The 18,378-nt window shown below is 51.6% G+C and overlaps 1 protein-coding gene across 2 annotated transcripts in view; it reads left to right on the forward strand.

Annotated features, from left to right (window-relative positions):
- Positions 1 to 348: 348 nt before the first annotated feature.
- LARGE1 (LARGE xylosyl- and glucuronyltransferase 1) overlaps positions 349 to 18,378 on the forward strand; it is a 522,915-nt gene continuing 504,885 nt past the window's right edge. Inside the window, exon 1 of one of the 2 annotated variants that reach the window (XM_041755794.1) lies at positions 349 to 511. The gene's annotated coding sequence lies outside the window, so the exon portion shown is untranslated. Of the gene's footprint in view, positions 512 to 2,919; positions 3,035 to 18,378 lie in introns of those variants that run through there. The other variant, XM_041755793.1, reaches the window with a different exon arrangement.

An 18,378-nucleotide genomic window follows, 5' to 3' on the forward strand; every position in this document is an offset into this window, starting at 1 on the left:
AAGCGAGGCAAAGCAATGAATAAAAAGCAAGCCCAAATTCTTGCTTTAACTTTACCCGGTTCCAGGGCGGGGGCTGGAGTAGGGGAGAAGGAGAGTGGGAAGGACGGCCGACCCGCAAAAAAATAAAAATGATCCCGTTGTTTTCAGCGCGTTCTAGGACAGAGCTGTACGTCCGAGGAAGAACCGAGCAGCATTCGAGCTAAGAGGACTGGCATTAAACTTTGACACTTTAATGGTCTCGAGGATATCAGAAAATATTTTATCATATAACCGTGTTCTTCTCCGACACGGTTGTGACACTGGCATCAAAACCAGATACGATCTCCTATCGGTGCAAACGTGCAGGGTGAGGCTCGTCCCCGCCGAGATAAGGCAGCAGGACCCCAGCTTCGCAGGGAACTTCTGAAGCTCCGAGAGCAAACGTTTCTTACTTCTTCGCCGGGGACGCTGCTGGGTAACCGCTACCTTCTTTTTGCATTTTCTCCTCGGCTCGGTCTGCCGCTGAGAATAGGTAAACAGCACTCCAGAGCTGGGGGAGAGCCGGGGGAGAGCCGGGGGTGGTGCTCGGGGGTGGGGGGGGGGTGTGGGGGGCGCTGGGGCGGGGGGGGTCGTGCCTGAAGAGGCTGGAGCGAAGGGAGGGGACGGCGGAAGGGTCCCGGCTGGGTCGAGCTGCAGGCCGAGAGCGGGTTACTTGGCGGCAGCCGGGTCCCGAGCGGACCGAGAGCCAAACCTCCGAAACCCTTGGGCCCCCAGCTGAGCCCTGGGGAGCGCGGTCGGTACCGCAGTCCGAGCTCCGCGTCCTTTCCGTATGCACCCCCGCCCCGCACTTTATCTCTGCTTTTGCATCCTTCTCCTGCCCCTTCCCAGAGTAAGGTGGGCTTCCCGCGGCCTCATCTAAGCCCTGGGGCGGGGAGACCGAGGCGCGCAGTGGCGGGGCTGGGACCCGGCGCCCGCCGGGTTGGGGAGGGGTGGGGACCCGGTGGGGGGGGGGGGGAAGGGGACCCCAGAAGCCCTGGGACGAGCTGAGGAAAAACCCGGGAGCTGGATCGCACGCCGGAGCTCCGGTCTCCCAGGCAGAGTTGCCCATCCCTCTGCGTCCTCCCCCTCTCCCGGCCTGCTGCCTCCTCCTTCGGGTTTTCTCTCCAGGCCTCCCCCCGCCCCTCCGCCCCGACGCTTTCCCCCACTCCTCCCGTAGCCTCGGAGCTTCGGAGGACTCTCGGCGCCCCACTCTGGGCTTCAGGGCCGGGAGGCTGGAAGTCCATTCAGGGGGATGTCGCGCGCGGGGTTCTTGTGCCCGGAGGGAGAGCAAGAATGAAATCAGGACCGGGAGGGGCGGGCTGTGCGTGCAAGGGTGTGTGTGTGGGGGGGGCAGAGAAATGCAGTTTCCCCGAAAGAACAGGGAGCCCTGGATCGGATTCTCGGATACAGAGCCCCCGGTCACGCTGTCAAAGCCCTTCCTCGAGGCTCCTCGCCGCCTCCGGCTGCCCCGTACCCCGGCAGCCCTGCTGGGAAGCGGCGACCCGAGTAGAAGCGGAGGCGGGGAAACTTCCCACTTCCCACGACGGCCGCTTCGTACCAGGGGGACTGGACCGGCTGCACGGCCCTGCGAGCCCGCCGGCGTCTCGACAGCGGCAGCTGCGGACCCGTGGCTCTTCCCTTCCCCCTCTTTCCGCCAGGCTGGCCAAGCCCGAGGCGGCCGGGAGCGGCCGGGGCGGGGGGAGAAGGGCGGGGAGCTCCCAGCTTGCACCCTTTCTCCCCGACCCCGGCCGGGATCCCGGCTCCGGGTGTTGCTTCCACCCGCGTGCGAGCGAGCTGGGGAAGCGGGAGGGCGGAGCCTCGCGCGGGGGGCGGAGCCGGGCGGGGGCGGGCGCTCGGGCCGCGCGGCTGCGGAGCCCGCCATTGGCCGGCCGCGCCGTCACGGGGTGGGGGCGGCGCCGAGGCGCGCGCGGCCCCGCCCCCGCCCGGAGCCCGGCCCGGGCTCGCGGTCCCCCCCAGCTGCACAGACATGACACAGACACACAGTCACTGCAGCTGCTGAGCGAGCCCGGCGCTCTGGGCACGCGGCGGCGGGGCCAGCCCGAGCCCGGACCCCGGACCCCAGCGCCCGCCCGCTCGCCCCCCCCGCCGGCCTCCGCGCGGCGGCCCCCGCCTGGCCGGGCGCGGGAGGCGGGGATCGCGCGCCGGCTCCGGCCAGCGGCGCCCGGCTGCCCGCGGCGGCTGCAGCGGCCGCCCAGCTCCGAGCGCCGGGCGCTCGGGGAAGCCGGCGCGTCTCGGAGGCGGCGGCGGCCGAGGCCGGGGAGCGCTCCCGGCGGCAGCGGGGCCGCCCGCCGCGGCTCCCCGCACCCACCGCGCTGCGCCCCGCCTCCGCTCCGGTGACCTTCCCGGGGCGCCTCCCCCGGCCCCGCGCCCCCGGCCCCGCGCCCCAGGCCGGGGCGAGGCCCTCTCCAGCGCCGCCTCCCCGCGGAGCCGCGGGCGGGCGGCGCAGGCCCGGGGGGAGGGGGCGCCGCGGCCGGCTGCAGCCTCCGCCGCCGCGCTCGGCGCCCGGCCCGGTCCGACCGCCGCTGCCCGCCGCCGCGCGGAGCCGGGGCGCCTGACGCCGGGGGCGCGGCCGCGCTCGCCTGGCGGGGCCGGGAGCGGGCAGGCCCTGCCCTGAAGGGGCGCAGCGGCGGGGAGCGCGGGGGGTGGAGCCGGCCCGGCGGCCGCCCCGCGGCTCTCCCCAGCGCCCCCTCCCCGGACCCAGCCCCAGGCAGACGCAGGCCCCTGCCCGCGCGGGGCGCCCCCGGCTCGGGAGAGTCCTCGGGGCGGGGAGCAGCTCCAGGCAGCGGCGCCGGAGGGCGAGCAGGGGGGGACGGCGTCGGTCGGCGCGGCCCGGACCCTCCCCGCCGCCGCTGCCGCCGCGGGCCGCCCGAAGTCCGCGCTTGGCCCCGCCGCCTGAACTGGGGAGCGCCGCGGGGACCCCGACCCGGACGCCCCGCGGCCCCGCGCGCCCCGCTCTTCCGCGGCCTCCCGGTGCTCGGCGGCGGCCACGGCCAAGGTAAGACCCGGGGGTGGGGGGGGGGGCGGAGAGCCGCCGCGGGGGCGCCCTGCTGAGCGGCGCCCAAGTTCCCCGGACCTGTGGCTGCTCCCCCGCGAGGCGCCCCTCGGCCGCCCGGGCCCGCGGCCCCGCTCCTAGGCACACGGCTGCCGCCCGAGCGCGCAGGGAGGACTCTCCCGGCCGCCCCGGGAGGTGGTGCGCCCGGTCTCGCACCCTCCTCGCCCGGGTGCCCGCAGCTTCTCAGCTGTGGGCATCTGTACTTGGGGCGGGGGGGGCGACCTGCTGTCCCTTCTGCTGTCCCTTCTGCTGTCCCCCTTGGGTGATCCCCGCCTGCCTCTCCTGGTGTGATGCTCAGAAGAACTTTTCTTTGCTCCGTTGTAGAGAGTCGAGGCGATTGCGGGCGAGCAGCCGCGGCTTCCAGGTCCCTCTCTGGGACAGAGCAGTTGGGTGGCAGCGATATCTGTAGAGGGAACCTAAGCCGAGTGGCCGTCCTGTTAGACAAAGCTGCTTAGGATGAGTGATGAGTGTGCCGCGGTCCAGCCATTCCCGTGAACGCCTCTGCCGCTCAGGGCTGGTGGCTGACTCCAAAGTTGGAGCATCCCTAAGTTATGTTGTTTATTACCTTCTTTAATATCTTCCTTTTAAAGACTCTCAGTCCTACAAGGCTGTCCTTGCCACTTTGAAATTTATTGAACCTATGAGATTTCCCTGGAACAATCTGATTTTAAATGGGTCACTTAGGAGGGAACAGATTGTCTCTCCTACACTGAATCCATCCCCCGGGTGACCCTGTTTAATGGGGATGGATTTTTTTTCTCGTCCCCGAGCTGGTGTACCTCGGATGAGCAGGTTTCTGTTGAATTCCGAATCCGTGAATTTTGTCACTCAGTCCATTAAAATGATCTCCTGAGGGAGCAGAATAGCAGCTTACATTTTCCGTGAATGTCACAGGAAGTTTTACAGGGTCTTATGTAAGTTCCCCAAGAGAGCACTCAGGCTCCCGCTTTCTTCTTGGGGGATGAGGTGGGGTGGCAGGTGCGGAGGTCACCTCACCAAAATGTGGCTCGGTCCCCTCTCTGACACAGGTGGAAACCCAAAGTGCTTATTCACTCCGTGGATGCAGTCACTTCAGGCTCATTTTTCTCCTTACCTCTCTCGCCTTGCCTCCCCAGGAGTCAGCTTCGGTAGACTTAAGACAAGGGAAGGTTCTAAATTAGGAAAGGAATAAGTGGCGTTTTCTTTTCTCATCTCTCACAAATGGGTGACATGAATGAATTACTCACCGGCATGAGTCCTCACTGGGGATTTAAAAAAAAAAAAACAAAACACCTGGCTTTAAGGTTTCACACATCTTAGTGTACCTTTATATTTCAAGAGTGTTTCACTTCAGTGAAAATTGTTTGAGGAGAACACACATTTATCGAGCCTGGCCCTGTTAATTCCATACCAGGAAGAAAACTAATTGGAGCAGAGAGGCAGAAGTCGTCAAGATTTAGATGTTAGTGGGTTTTCAAGTAGTGGCAAGGACAGGAAACAAATCCACCTAGTAAGATAGGTTTTCAGAGCAAAGATTGGATCACTCTGGAGAGGGCAGTCGTCCACTAACCAGCGTGGGTCCTTTTTCTTCACGTAGTGAAGCGTGTTGGCTTGTGGGTTAACTTTTTCCGTGTGAGGTAGTGCAGATCACATTGTCTTTTAAACCAGAACTATAAGGGCCTTGGAAATGAAAGCACAAGGTTTTCGTCTCCTCGTAGGTCCTGGAGGGCTTGCATCTCGACAGGATGTGGAGGTTCCTTGGGTTCTGGGTTTCTGAGCTGTGCTTTAATGTGGATGCGGAATGCAGGAGTGTCTCCATCCTTCAGCCACCTACAGTGGGACGACACTAGGGGGACTAGTTTTTCTCTTCCACCACCAAGGAAGAAAACACAAGGACCCATGTTACAATAGGCCGTGGTTTATCTTTAGGGCTCATGAGCTTGACTATTTGGTACCCACTGTATGCTTGCATGAATGAGTGGATCCCAGATGCTTGAATGATGGGCCTGATCACATCTAAAGTGTCATTCGGGCAAATCAGGACTGGCTAACTGCAAAGTTCTGAGTAAATGAGGGCTAGACATTTCAGGGGGACAGAACCTCCTGCAGGCTCCATCCTTTGGGCATGTAGGCCATGCTAACTTCTCCCCCAGATGTTTGTAATCAGAACTGCCTTTTTTTGGTTTTGGACTGCACATCACCTGCAGTCTTCATAAAATCACATATAATCATCCATTCTAAATGGAGTCTAGAACCAACTCCGTCAAACTCCAAATTTCTCACCGTCATCCCTTAAAAACACATACGTTGTATTTACACACAGCTAACATTTGACGGTGTGGTTTGCACTTTTGTCTCAGATGCTCTCTGCACTTCTAACAGCATTAAGTCATTAACGTCTAGGTTTCTTCCAGTTGAATTGGAAGATAATTCTATTTTGCTGGAAAAAAAAAAAAAAAAAGCCCCATTGCCCAGGCTTTCCTTACCTAGGTGGTGTGTGTCTTATCATAGCCAACTCCAGCGGCGGGGCAGACAGAAAAGGTGAGAGGCAGAGTCCAAGAAGAGGTTACCCGGTTCAGAATACTGGCACCAAAAAAGGGCAGATGTCCCCAAGATTTAAGTCTCACTGGATTCTAAAAGCCCCAGTTCAACATATGGAATTAGATTCGGTGTTTGGAACCTGTGAACCTGCGTGAGTTATTACATTTTCCTGAACTCAGGGTCTGGTAGGACCTGCATTTTTTATCTTTTACCCATATGTGTAGTGCATATTTAGGTAGTTTGAAGGGAGCTATTGTTGTGGTCTAAGGAGAATGGTCAGTATAAAGCTTTATTTCTGCTATTAAAGCTTTATAGATTGATTCTCATAGGCACAGTATAGCCAAGGGGTAAGAGATTGGAGCAGGAAAATACTATTAAATTTGCCACTGAGCATCAACTTGTGAAAACTGGTTCCAGAAAAGATATATACTGTGGTCCTAAGGCATGAATGAAGTCTTGCGAATGTCAGGGACACCAGGTGGCAGAGGGAGAATAAGAAGTTGAGGTGGAATACTGTTCTACCGTAGGGTCTGTGAATGATGGGAAGGCATCTTGGAGCCAGAGTCGTCAGAGAGTAGGGAGCATGCAAGGTTGGGGGGAGGGATGAGTCAGTCGCAGGGGACTGCAAGCCCCAGGCCACCCTGCCACTGACACACTTGAGTCATACAGCCACCTCACAGAACCTGCTAGTGCTGTTGAGGCTTTGCTACTGTCTTCCAGAACATTTGACATTGAGAGGTACTCGGGTGCTCTGTTCCTCGCTGACCACATTGGCATTTGGGGGGCAGTAGGCAGCTCCATCATAAGTTAAATGTATTTCAGAAGATGTTCCTCCTTTTAACTCAACGAATAATAATTGAACATCTATTATGTGGCAGATGCCATGCTCTGCATGGGAGGCTACAAGAGGTTTCACATTTAGTTCAGGGAAGCAGAAGTCCAGAGAACCTTTCTCATGAGCAAAGTGCTGTTGTGTAGGTTGGTGCAAAGGATGGGTGTTTGCCAGAGGAGTAGAAGGAAGAGAGTCCCAGGTAGCAAGAATAGCGTGGAAACCTTGAAATCTGTCCTGTGTATGGAGAACAGTCATTAGTTAAGGTGGCCGGAAGATGTTCTGGGAGAGGGGAAGCCTGGTGGGAGAAGGGAGATAATTGAATAGGATTCTGAGCTGGGGACTAACTTCCTGCTACATGTCTTCAGATGGTGACAAGAATGGTGTCTGGATAAGATCCGAGAGTACTAGTTGATTATTCCACATTGTTAACAAAAACGGAAAAAGGGGTTTTCTGTTTTGTCCTTTATCCTTCTACATATAGCACTTTGCTTGTTCTTAAAAAAAAAAAAAAAAAAAAACGGTTAGCAATGCAAATAAAGAAAGGGTCCCTTATCAACCATATAAGTCTGCCCTCTTGCGTACGAGAATTCCATCTGGGGCTTTCATTATGTGATCATGCAGCAGTGGGAGAAGTGACAGTGTTAGATGAGAGATGATATAGTATGGGGGAGCAAAGTCCTTCTCTGGGAGAACACATTCCATTTTGTCAGATCGGATTCTGGGTAGAGTTATGGCCACGTTTACACTAGAACAAGGTTCTCGTATTTGAGTCATTTCAGTTCTGGCCTTAACGTTCTTTGCTTTTGCAAAAGGAAGAGTTTAATAATGAGAATGAGTGTGTGTATGTGTGCCTGTGTGTACGTGTGTGTATGTGTGTGTGCATTGTGGGATGAAGAGACTGTATAGTGAAGAAAAAAGCAATGATGTAACTGTTGGAGGATGATAGGGAGAAAGGAAAATCAGAGTTGCGGCAGTGAGTGAGCCCCAGGGGAAAATATATTTAGTTTTTTTCAGAAATAGGAGCCAGACAGTGGAGGAAAAAGAAGGCTCTGTGTGCGTGTGTTCCTTGTATCATCTTTACCTGCATTAAGTGGGAAGCAGGGTGATTTAAGTAAAATCAGGAGATCTGGGCCTAGTCTTGCATCATCTGTTGCTAACTTGCTGTGTGACATTGGAATATTGCATGACCTTTCTGGGCTGCAAGTGTTGTCTCTATACATGAGTTCTTTACCTTGCAACTGGGAATTTAGGGCCCAGAGAGGGAATGGGTTTGCCTGAGTTAGTGGCCAAGCTCTGACTACTTAGGATTTCTAGCTCTGAAATGGGAAGAGGCCTGACCGGTTCAAAGGTATACTCTACCTTGAAATATAAAACACAGGTAGGCAATGCTGAAGAAAAGAAGCACGAAGTCTTGGCTGTGTTGCTTGTATTTCTCTGATCTCTCTCTAATATGTTGGGCTATTCACGCATAAGCAGCCAAACTTGCCCGCTAACTTCTTAAATAATAGGAAAACAAGTTGGTTTTGATGTTACCTATTCTTTGAGAACTACTTGAGAACTAAGTATGTTGTGATAAAAAGCAATGCTGAAAATTTTGATTTTTTTTTTTTTTTCTTCCAGTTGTCTCTTGGGGATTTGGCAAAGCCTGTACTCTAACGTGGAAAAGGGAATCCTTTCATTTGGTCCAGGGTTGGGGAGCAGTTTACCTCGTAGGGCAAGCTCTTGGGTGAGTCTGAACGGAGGGATGTTTGGAAGAAAAATGAATGCAGGAAAGCAATCCTGTAGATGTATAAGTTGGGGGAAAAAGAAAATCAATTTAATTTTATGCCTGCACATCTGTGTTCTAGGAAGAAGGGTGCTCACTACTCAGGCATTGATCTGGCTATAGAGGGCAGTGCTTATTGGAAAGAGGAGATCTGAAGTGAGTGCAACGTAAATATGAGGGTTTATTTATTTATTTATTTATTTATTTATTTATTTTTACATTTACTTCAGTATGGAAGTTAAGTCTAGAAGTGCTCTATTTTAGCAGAATTTAGCTTATAAAATCTGATTTTAAAGGCAAACACGTTAAGTAATTGGGATACAAAGGTTTTTATTTTACAAAAGGGATTCATAAAAGGACCTTTTTAAATTGCTAGCTCCTTTATTGTATTTCAGATTATTTGGTTAAGACAATCATGATGGATGCTTTTGGGAGCCTCATCTGTCACGTGAAACCAAGGATGTTTTTTAATACAAACTTTTCAAATGTTTTAACAAATAATTCCACAGGTTAACCTGCCAAGGACCCTAATATGGAACTGTATTACTGAAAGAAGTCTGGTAGTTGTATCACCTTTCATAACCGCTAACCAGCAGCGGTGTTCTCTCACTCACCCACTTACTTGGGGCAGATTTACTTGTTTGACTGCTCTTCTTCTGGAGATAGCAGTCGTAATGACCCACCTGCCTGAGTTCCTCAGCCTCCTGCATTGAGGTTCTACCTCTGAGACTATATCAAGAACAGAGGTGGTTTAAAAAGTAAATTAGGTCATGGGATGCCTGAGTGGCTCAATTGGTTAAGCATCTGCCTTCAGCTCAGGTCCTGATCTCAGGGTCCTGAGATCGAATCCCAAGTCTCTTGGGCTTCCTGCTCAGCAGAGGGTCTGCTTCTCCCTCTGCCCCTCCCCACCGCTCCTGCTCTCTCTCTCTCTCAAATGAATAAAGAAAATCTTTTAAAAAAACATTTAAAAAAAAGTAAATTTGGTGAGAGCTTCTAGGATTCTGAGTTTTCATTATTGCAGACATGGAATTAATTGGCTTCTGCCTAGGTATACGGGAGAGGTGATAAACATAGGAAATGTATAGAATCATGCTTGCCTCCTGGCTCTTGCTTTGCAGCAACTGCGATATCTTAGGGCTTTTGGGGTTTTTGTTCCTTTATCTCTTATGAAAGTTTCTGGAAAGGAACTTGTTCTAGGAATGAAATAAAATGTAAGGTGTTTGAGGCTCCAGAGGTAATTTGGGGGCATCCTGGCATTGTAGATAATCACAGGCCGGGGCTAGACTGGAAAGTGCCGTATCCCGGGTAATTTTAGCCTCTCTTGTCACATTATGGGGCTGTGCTCTGGACGGGTGGCAAATGAAGATGGAGATGGAGCCCTGACTACCGGGAGAGGTCTGCTCATCACAGAGTCATTTTTTGAAGTACCAAGGCCAATTGGGAAGACAGGGCTTGCTGATCTTTCCACAGAAGCAGTAGAATTTGGGAGGATTTACGGCATAAGTTGGCATGTGGGAATTTCTTTCTTCTTTTTTTAAATTAAAATTCAGCAGGGAATCCTGGGCTCTCCAGTGTGATTCTGTGATTAGGGATTTCCTGGGATACCTTGGTCACCTATTTATTATTGAGTAAGGTTAATGTGTCGATGGCTCCTGGGGAAAACCCGCTCGCCCCTTCTGCTCCTAGAACAGTTTTGTAGACCCTTGATATGCCAGCACTGTGTGTGCACCAGCCTCCTTGACTGTTGTCAGCTCTCATCTGGGAGGAATGGCATTTCCTGGTTGTCTCAGGAGCCAAGAGGGGTGCAGGCAGAGTGATCAGCAAGGTAGGGCTTTTCCCCTCCTGCAGGCCTGGTGCCCAGAGCTTAGTAGTTCTGCACGAAATGAGTAGTGTGTCCTGTGTCCGCATGGAACAATTTGTTTGATGAGTGAACAAGCGGTCATGTTTTCAGTGCTGCAGGGGGAGGTGCCAGGGAAGGAGGGCGAGTGAATACCAGCAGACGCACAGACTCGAGGCCTCTCCAGGAAGATGTTATTTTAAAAATGTGAAGGACATTTCAGGTCAGCAAAATGAATTCTCTTAGGGGTCATTGTTGTGGTTCAAACACTGCTGGCTTTGTAACAAGGCAAGGGGAGTGCAGTACCGGAATGTGTGGCGGCTTTCCTTTGCTCTCACTTTGTGGGGATTTTGACTTTTCTGGCACCAGACGAATGGGCGTGCCCTAAAGCCTGTCAAATGCACATGCCAGGTGGCCTGGAAAATGCTGGAGAAGCGTGGATTGTTGCTGATGCTGTTTCCAGTGCTGGGGAGGGAATTATGGAGTGTGTGGGGTGTGGAGCTGGGGGGTGTGGCTCCCTCTGAGGAGGAGGAGTGGGGGGCACTTGGGACAGCTGGGGAAGGCTGGAGCCCTCTGTCTCCATGGGAAGACCTCTCCACTGCCATCTTGGTATCTCTTTGCCTTTCTCTGTTTTCATGAATCACTCCCTGCTCGGCTTTTCCATGTCGGAAGTTCCCTGCACCAGGAGCAGAGCTTCAGGGTGGGGACCCCACCAGGGTGGGGAAAGACCTTGGACCCCATCCGACCAACACCTTCCTTTCATAGCTGTGGCTGCTAAGGCCAGAGAGATAAAGAGAATGATCCTGAGGGGAGGCAGGACCAGAACCCCAGCTTTCTGGCCTCCCCAGTGGCCCTTGGCTCTGTCCTCTCACACCTGTGACTTCTAGGTGTCTGTCTTCAGCCCCTTCCCTTTGTCGTTCTGCATCATCTGTTCCACACCCAAAAGCGTGTTCCTCAAGTGCCTCCTTGGTGCCAGGCTCCCTTTCATTGGATCTTTCCGTGTCATTTCAGCCTGACAGCAGCCTATATGTGGTGGGCACTCTTACCCACTTGGGGTGTGGAAACTGAGGTTGCTCAGGTCACACAGCTGTGAAGCCTAGGGTCAGGACTCAGCTCAGCCTGCTGTCTCAGTGCTTACCTTGTCCTGGCTTCCCCGCCTGTCTACACTCGCCGTTTGCCCTGGGACTTTGCAGGTCTTCTCTAGTCCTGGCCTATTGGCTGTTGCCTAAAAATGCCCCTTGTTTTCCCCACTTGGGCCTACTACTGCTTCTCCCTTTGCTGGATCAGACTCCTCCTTCCTCCCTCCTTTCTCTGTCTGGTCAAAATCTTTCCTGCCTATAGGCCCCGGGCGGGCACCCTGTCTATCCTTGATGGCATTCCCTTCACTCATTCGACGTCCACTCACTGCCTGAGCCAACACTCCTCAGACAGCGTTCACTAAACACCTGTGATGTGCAGGTCTTGGCTTGACATTGGGAGACGGAGGTGAGATCACCTGCTATCATCAGTAGCCTTGTCTTGGTGAGGGAGGCAAGTGGTAATGAAAGCGCGAACGAAGGACAGTGGGCACAGTGTGCTGGGTAGCATTATATTATGCTTGAGAGAATCAAAGAAGAGAGTATTTGATCTGGGTCTTGGTGAATAGGAGATGGAAGAATGGCGTGGGAGGAGGCATTGCTCCCAAACGCCGACAACTGTGCGTGGCCTCTTCTGCTTGGCCTCGTCCGTGTCCAGATACTTTCCTTATTCCCCCACTTGAGTGTCAGCTCCTTAGGCACTGTGGCCTGGTTAGCGCATCCACATACCTATGGGTATGTCTTGCTAGCACTTAGGAATCCTAAACAATCATTTATGAAATTAAATTGAAAGCCTGCTGTCCTTGCCCTTGAGAAACATAGTTGGAGAGATTTAAAGAATGTGTAATAAGTTAAGCAACAATAGAAGATTCAAACGGCCGGTTGAGAGCAAGAATAGAAACTGCAGCAGTACATACAGTTAATGGTTGTGGATTATTGAAGCTGGATGGGAACTCAGAGGTGGGAGTTTACTTTAGCTGCTTAAACTCAGGAGGTGGGGTTTGAGCTGGGTCTTTGGATGCAGGATAGTTATAAATCTGAATAGAAGAATTACAGGGAGGTCAAGGGGCCAGGTTAGGTCCACAGGTACATATTTCTGGGTTACAGGATAAGCCAGCTTGGGTTTCTGTTAGCAGGGAGCCGGAGATGAGCTTGGCAAGCTGGGTTGGGGGCCATGGGCTCTCAGAAGGCAGGGTGGCTTTTGATCAGGAGACTGATGTATTAAAAGCTCTGTTTTAGGAAGATGAGCCCAGGAACAGGATTGGGGTCACTTTGGAGTAGGGAGAGAGGACGCTGGGAGGCCACTGAACAGGCTTTTGCCATAGTTCATACATGGAGTTTTGGAGACCACAGGGCTAGAGCTGGTACGGTTGGGGATGGAAGCCAAGAGGAGCTTTTGAGCTTTTCTCCGATCCCAATCATTGGTACCGAAGTCTGAGATGGTTTTCTCTGCCCACTGGAAAGCAGCCTTGTTGGAATAAAGTTTACTTGTGAAAGTAACAGCAATTCTTAAAGTAGCGCTTTCTTCCTCAGCTGGGTAGAGCACGGGGATGGGGCTTGGGTGAAAATGTGCTCCCCAGCGCTTCTTGTATTGTTTGTTTGTTTTTTTTTTTTCCACATGAGCCCAGGGTTATAGAACAACCTTATTCCTAGCCTTGGATGACACCCAATAACAGAGAATTCTTTTCCTCATAAGTGGATCCTAAAGCAGCTGTCGTGGGCCGAGAGGAAAACGACTGGAGCTCTGACATCTGGGCTCCCAATCTACCGTAAAAGTGAAGCTGTGCTGTGCTTCCCTCACCACTGGTGTGTTTCTGTGCCTGAGGAAGGCCTTGCTGGGAGATGACAAGAATTGCAGAGGTTTCAGAATTTCAGAGGAGGCCATTCTGGATAACAGAGTTTTTCAAATAGGCTCGCAAGGCTCTCTCATAGATAAGAGAGCCTTTATTTTTAATCTGTAAAGAAAAGGGCTTTTCTTGAATGTTCTGTGTATTTACCCTCACAGGCTTACTCTTGGCCACTGGAAAACTTCCAATTTTCTTATCAGGACCCATAAAGCTTGTTAGGAACTGGCCCCTGCCTCTCTGCAGCCACATCTCCCCCTCCCTCTGCTTCATGCATCTGCAGCCCCTACCTCTTTCCCCTCCCCGCCCCCACCCCCCACACCTGCCAACCTGTGCACAGAGCTCTCCTGCATGATGGGCTCTCTCTCTATCTGCTTAGGACCCTTCTGTTTCTCCCTGAGTGCCTCACTGCCACTTCCCTTGCTGGCCTCTGCTCCTGCACTTTCTGTGCTGTGTTCCCAGGTCTCCAAGCTGGCTGCCTGGCCAGAGTGTGCGAGCCTTTCAGTAAAGAGCACGTCTGAGGACTGGAGGATCCTCAGTGCTTTACCACGTTGCCTGGACCTTGCTGTGTGTTCCATGCGGTGGCAGTGCTGGTTATTTTGGATTTCATTTGCCGTCCAGGCGTAATAACAGCTCTTTCTTGCTGAACGTTGAGGATTCCAGAGTGCGTGTGTGTGTGTGCACACACACGCGTGTGCACATGGGCTTCTCGAGGTATTCTTGAAGGACCTGCATGTCCCTGCTGCTTCCCTTGTCCTGTTGGGTGTAGCTGTGTTGCCACCACCCTCACCACACCCTCTTCTCTCTGCTGCCCTAACTTTGCATTTCTCTGCTTTCCCCATTTTCTCTGATCTTCAGCCTCCTCTTTCTTCTCCTCTTGGGCGTTTTAAAACCCTGACGGAGAAGGTCAGCTCTTTTCCGCAAGCCGCAGGAGGCCTTGTCTTCAAGTGTTTGATTCTTTCTGGCTGTGCTGTTGGTCCCGAGGTGCGGGATGGAGTCTTTGACCATGGTTTCTGTTTACCAGGCTTAACACCATCTGACGTCCTTTGTAGAGAACCAGTTGCAGAGTGGCACTTGTGGTTGATTGAGAGATTATGAGATAGTGATGGGGGAGTGGCTGCGGAGGTTGGATGAACTTGTGGGGAAGCTCAGCCCCAGTGCTCAAAGACGCTTCCCTGGATAACCAGCGTGTTTCTGTTGGCTATCTAGGATTGCTGCTAGTATTTGTGAGGTCCATCTGGGTTTTTATCACGCTGCCCTTGTAAGCCAGACACTGGTGCTGCACAAATAGGTTTGCTTAGCGAATCACAGAAGAGTGATAGATGAACCCTGGGCTTATCAGAGGGCGTGTGTGATCCAGGCCCCAACAACATTTTATAAACTTGCAGTTGGCACGGCATTGGTTTCATGGTCCATGAAGCCCTGCTGCTTTTCCAGTGGTAGTCTGACTTAATACACACCGAGGGATGCTTTCTCTGGCTCTTACTTATTGACATTTTCCTTTTTCTTCTGCTTGGATTTATCCATAACTCCTGTTGAAACAGCATTTTTGAGCTCATTAAATCTGTTAATGTGTGTGTAATGCTTAGGACAGAGCTATACACAGAAAGCGCTCGGTAAGTATTAGCTATTGTAATTGTGTTATTATTTAGAGCTTACCCACATTTTCTCTCCTCTCCCTCACTCCGGGCTCCTCACCCCTGGCTTCTGGTGGTTGCACTTAGTAAACTAAGGAGACCAATGGCTCTAGGGGCAGAGGAGGAGGCTACAGGCTTTGTCTTTGCAGCCCTGTCCAGAGATCTCAGAAAGCTTACAGAGGCCCTGAAGGTAACCACCAACCCTCTCATCACCTGAGGCCATTTTCCCTGAACTCTCTGCCCACCTGGCTCCTTTCTCTCATTGGAAATTTGTGCTCTGATTGGAAAAGGAGATGGGAGCCAATGAATGGTGTAGGGGAGGATTCTTAGCAAGTTGTGCTTCAGAGTATATAAAGTAACAGTAACAGTAATAATGGTGATAACAAATGATAGCAACCATCCTTGAGTGCCTCTTCTGTGCTTAGGAGATATGCTTTCCAATGCATGATGCCTTCTGATTCTCCCTGCAACCCTCTCCTCTGTGTAGTTCATATTACCTATGGGGAACCTGAGGTGCAGAGATGTGGTTTTTGCCCAAGTGCAAAGCCAGAGACTGAATACCAGGTCTGCCCATAGAATATTTCCTCTTAATCTCTGTCCTGTGATCCACTAGCCCAGGTGCCTTGACACTGGGATGTACATACCCCTGGGGATACATGAATGAAGCCTTTCCATAGAGTGTGCAGGTGTGGATGGTTTTAAGGGAATAAATTTTCAGATTTTTCAGCCTTGCATACGGACTCTTCCCTAAAATTAATTGGACTGAGACCATTCCTCCCAGGTCCATGGATCATCCTTCCATTTTCCCAGGCACCCCCATCCCCCTTTATAAAGGCACATTTCTCACCCAACACCAATCTCCCTCTGATGCACTGCTCTTGAGTATCAAACCTATCAAGGGGCCCCAAACAGAGTAACTGTTGGAAGTGGGTGGGTGGGAACCTTCTGCTAATGTGCGCATTTTGCCACAGGGTGCCCCTTTGTACCTTCTCTTGCCTGTTTACACTTGGAGTTAGAAACAGGACATCTGGGCCCCTTTGTGCTAAGGAATAATATAAGGAATGATAGTGCTAAGGAATGATATAAATTTTTCAGATCTCAAAAAAATGTAATTTGCTCCTGAATTTTTAAAATGAATGATAGGTCTCAGATGGTTAGATTCTGTTTAAAAATGTGATGGGAAAGTTTTATTTTAAAGTGTTACTGTTTATAATGTGCTGGGAATTCTGTCCTTAGAAATGAGTTTATGATGAAAACTTCAGACGTCAGCCTAAAAATAGGCAAAGTGGTGCAAGTTTTTCAAATTTCAAGAATTCAGAAAAAGCGCAATAATTGTACTCTACTTCCCCCTAAGATACTGAAGTTTGGAGCGGACTGTCCTTTGGTTAGTTTCTGCCATGGACCCTTAGGCACCTAAATATTATATTTTTTTTTTCCTTAGAATTTCAGGGACATCAGTATCTCTGAAAGCTCATATTTGCAGTCCTGATTAGGCACCCTTGAAATTATATGGGTTTTAGTCAAATGTAACCACACTTGAAATTTTGATGAAACTTTCATATGTGGAGTGAGACATCTGGTTGTATATAGCAGAGTGCCCCAGTGAGGACTGTTTCTCCTCCTGGGGTAGAAACCTCATTCACACTGATGTTAAGGGGTGGGGGAGAAGAGGACTTTTGCTGCTCAAGTAACTGAAAAATAGAGGGAAGCATCAGGTGGTGCTGGATCCAGTCCTCGAGAAGTCATTGATCTGTCCCTTGGCTCTGTTCTCTTGGGTGTCAGCTTCATTCTCAAGCAGTGTCCGCACTGGGGGGGGGGGGGGGCAGGACAGTCCTCAGCCTTACTTCCTACCCACCACCTCATTGCCTCTGAGGGAGAGCATCTCTTCCCTGGTAGAATTGGTGGCAGTCTTGGTCATCCTCTGGTTAGAAGGGTTGAGACCACAGTCCTGGAGCGGGTTGGGGACAAAGCAATGAGTTCTGTTTGAAATGCTCCGAGAGTGGGGAGGGAGTGGTTCCCAAGAGAAGCTGGGCAGACAGAGATCCTCAAATGCTCAGTGGGAAGATTAGCCTGAAGATCTTGTGATGCTGTCAAACTGACCACAAATGCCTTCACCAAAACCCCTTTATTCTCCTGGGTAGGCTTCCCACTGGCCAACACTTTGATATTCAGATACTCATCTGCCCAGTGACACAGTGACAATTAGTGGTACCTTCTCTCCCTGCTTTGGTGATTTTAGGACATCTAAGGATGAAGAACCCCCCCACCCCCACCCCCACCCCCACCCCCCCGTGAGTGGGACCAGGCCTAACCCTGAGGCAGCCCATCCAGGCGCCTCCCATGAATTCAAGCAACAAAAACATTGTGTTTTTCCGAGATAAGAAAACTATCCCCCCCTCGCCCTGACTGGAAAAGTCCCTGAACATGGTCGTGTTGACCTTCAAAGAAATCAATCATGTCATAACCCAAATGCTATGCTACTCCCGCGGTTTTTTGCCTTTAAAAGATGCCTGTAATTGCTAATCGGGGCTCTGCCACCTCGGAGAGCCCGTTTGCGCAAACGTCCAATAAACCCTCTTGCTTGTTGCATCTGCCTGTCTGGGGTCTGAGTCTCTGGGGCGTCCACCGGGACACGTTGGCACCCGTGAGCCAGGGTCCAACAAGGAAATGGTCCCAAATCCCCGATGTAGTGTATTTTGTGATTTATTTTTAATGACCATTACTTCTGTGTTTGGGCTGCTATAACGAAGGACCACAGATGCGGGTGTGTGTGTGTGTGTGGTGGGGTTTACACAACACATTTATTACCCCACAGGTCTAGAGGCTAAGCGTCCAAGATCAAGGTCTCAGCAGGGTTGTTTCTTGAGAGGCTTCGTTCCGATGGTTGTTGTTTCCCTGTGTCTTCACATGGTCCCTATTTGTATGTGTTGTCCCAGTCTCCTCTTAAAAGGACACCAGTCCTACTGGATTAGGGCCCCGCCCTCCCTAATCACCTCATTTTACCTTATCATCTCTTTAAAACCCTGTTTCCAAATACAGCCACATTCTGGGGTATCGGAGGTTAAGACTTAAACCTATGAATTTGGTGGGTTGAGAGGGAGACACAGTTCAGCCCATAACACCGTCAGTTGCTGCAACTCTGTGAATGGGTTCTATTTCGAAAAATAATATTAATGTACCCACCTTGTTTAAAACACAGATTAGTAACAGGTTCACCTATGCGAATGCAGACTCACCATGGCAGGGTGGTAAGTTTGACTCATTTTGCTATTTGGGTATGCTTTTCCCATTAATAGGTGTGGAGAGAAGGCACCTTATAGGTGAGAACTGGCCGTGGGTTTGTCAAAAATGCTTGGGATCTGGTGATGGGATCTGGGCCTTTGGCTTCCTTCACTCCAGCTGCCACTGTTGTTCTGGTTCCAGTAACAACTTCCTGGACATTCCCCGAGGGTGGACTTTGGTTGTGAAATAAGTTTTAGGAATTTTTAGGGAGTGGGCAGGAGGCTGCCCTGAGGCAGGATTTTTCCATTAGCCCAATAGCTGGTGGTCAAAGCCAGTTTCCTTTTACTCTTTCCCTTGGAGCTGGTGGATTATTTGACCTTGATCCCTGTTGGTGTCCGGCCTGTGTGTAGAAGAGAATCTCAACATCCCATATTTTGTGTCTGAGGACACAAGGTTCACAAGTGAGGGGTTTTATGAGTCAACTTGCCCAGGTCCCTAAAGGGCTGCTGTTGTAACAGAAATTGCTTTGCATCCCCACGCAGGGCTCATCTTTA

The sequence above is a fragment of the Vulpes lagopus genome, chromosome 5 (genome assembly GCF_018345385.1).
Source record: "Vulpes lagopus strain Blue_001 chromosome 5, ASM1834538v1, whole genome shotgun sequence".
In the NCBI taxonomy this organism is placed as follows: domain Eukaryota; kingdom Metazoa; phylum Chordata; class Mammalia; order Carnivora; family Canidae; genus Vulpes; species Vulpes lagopus.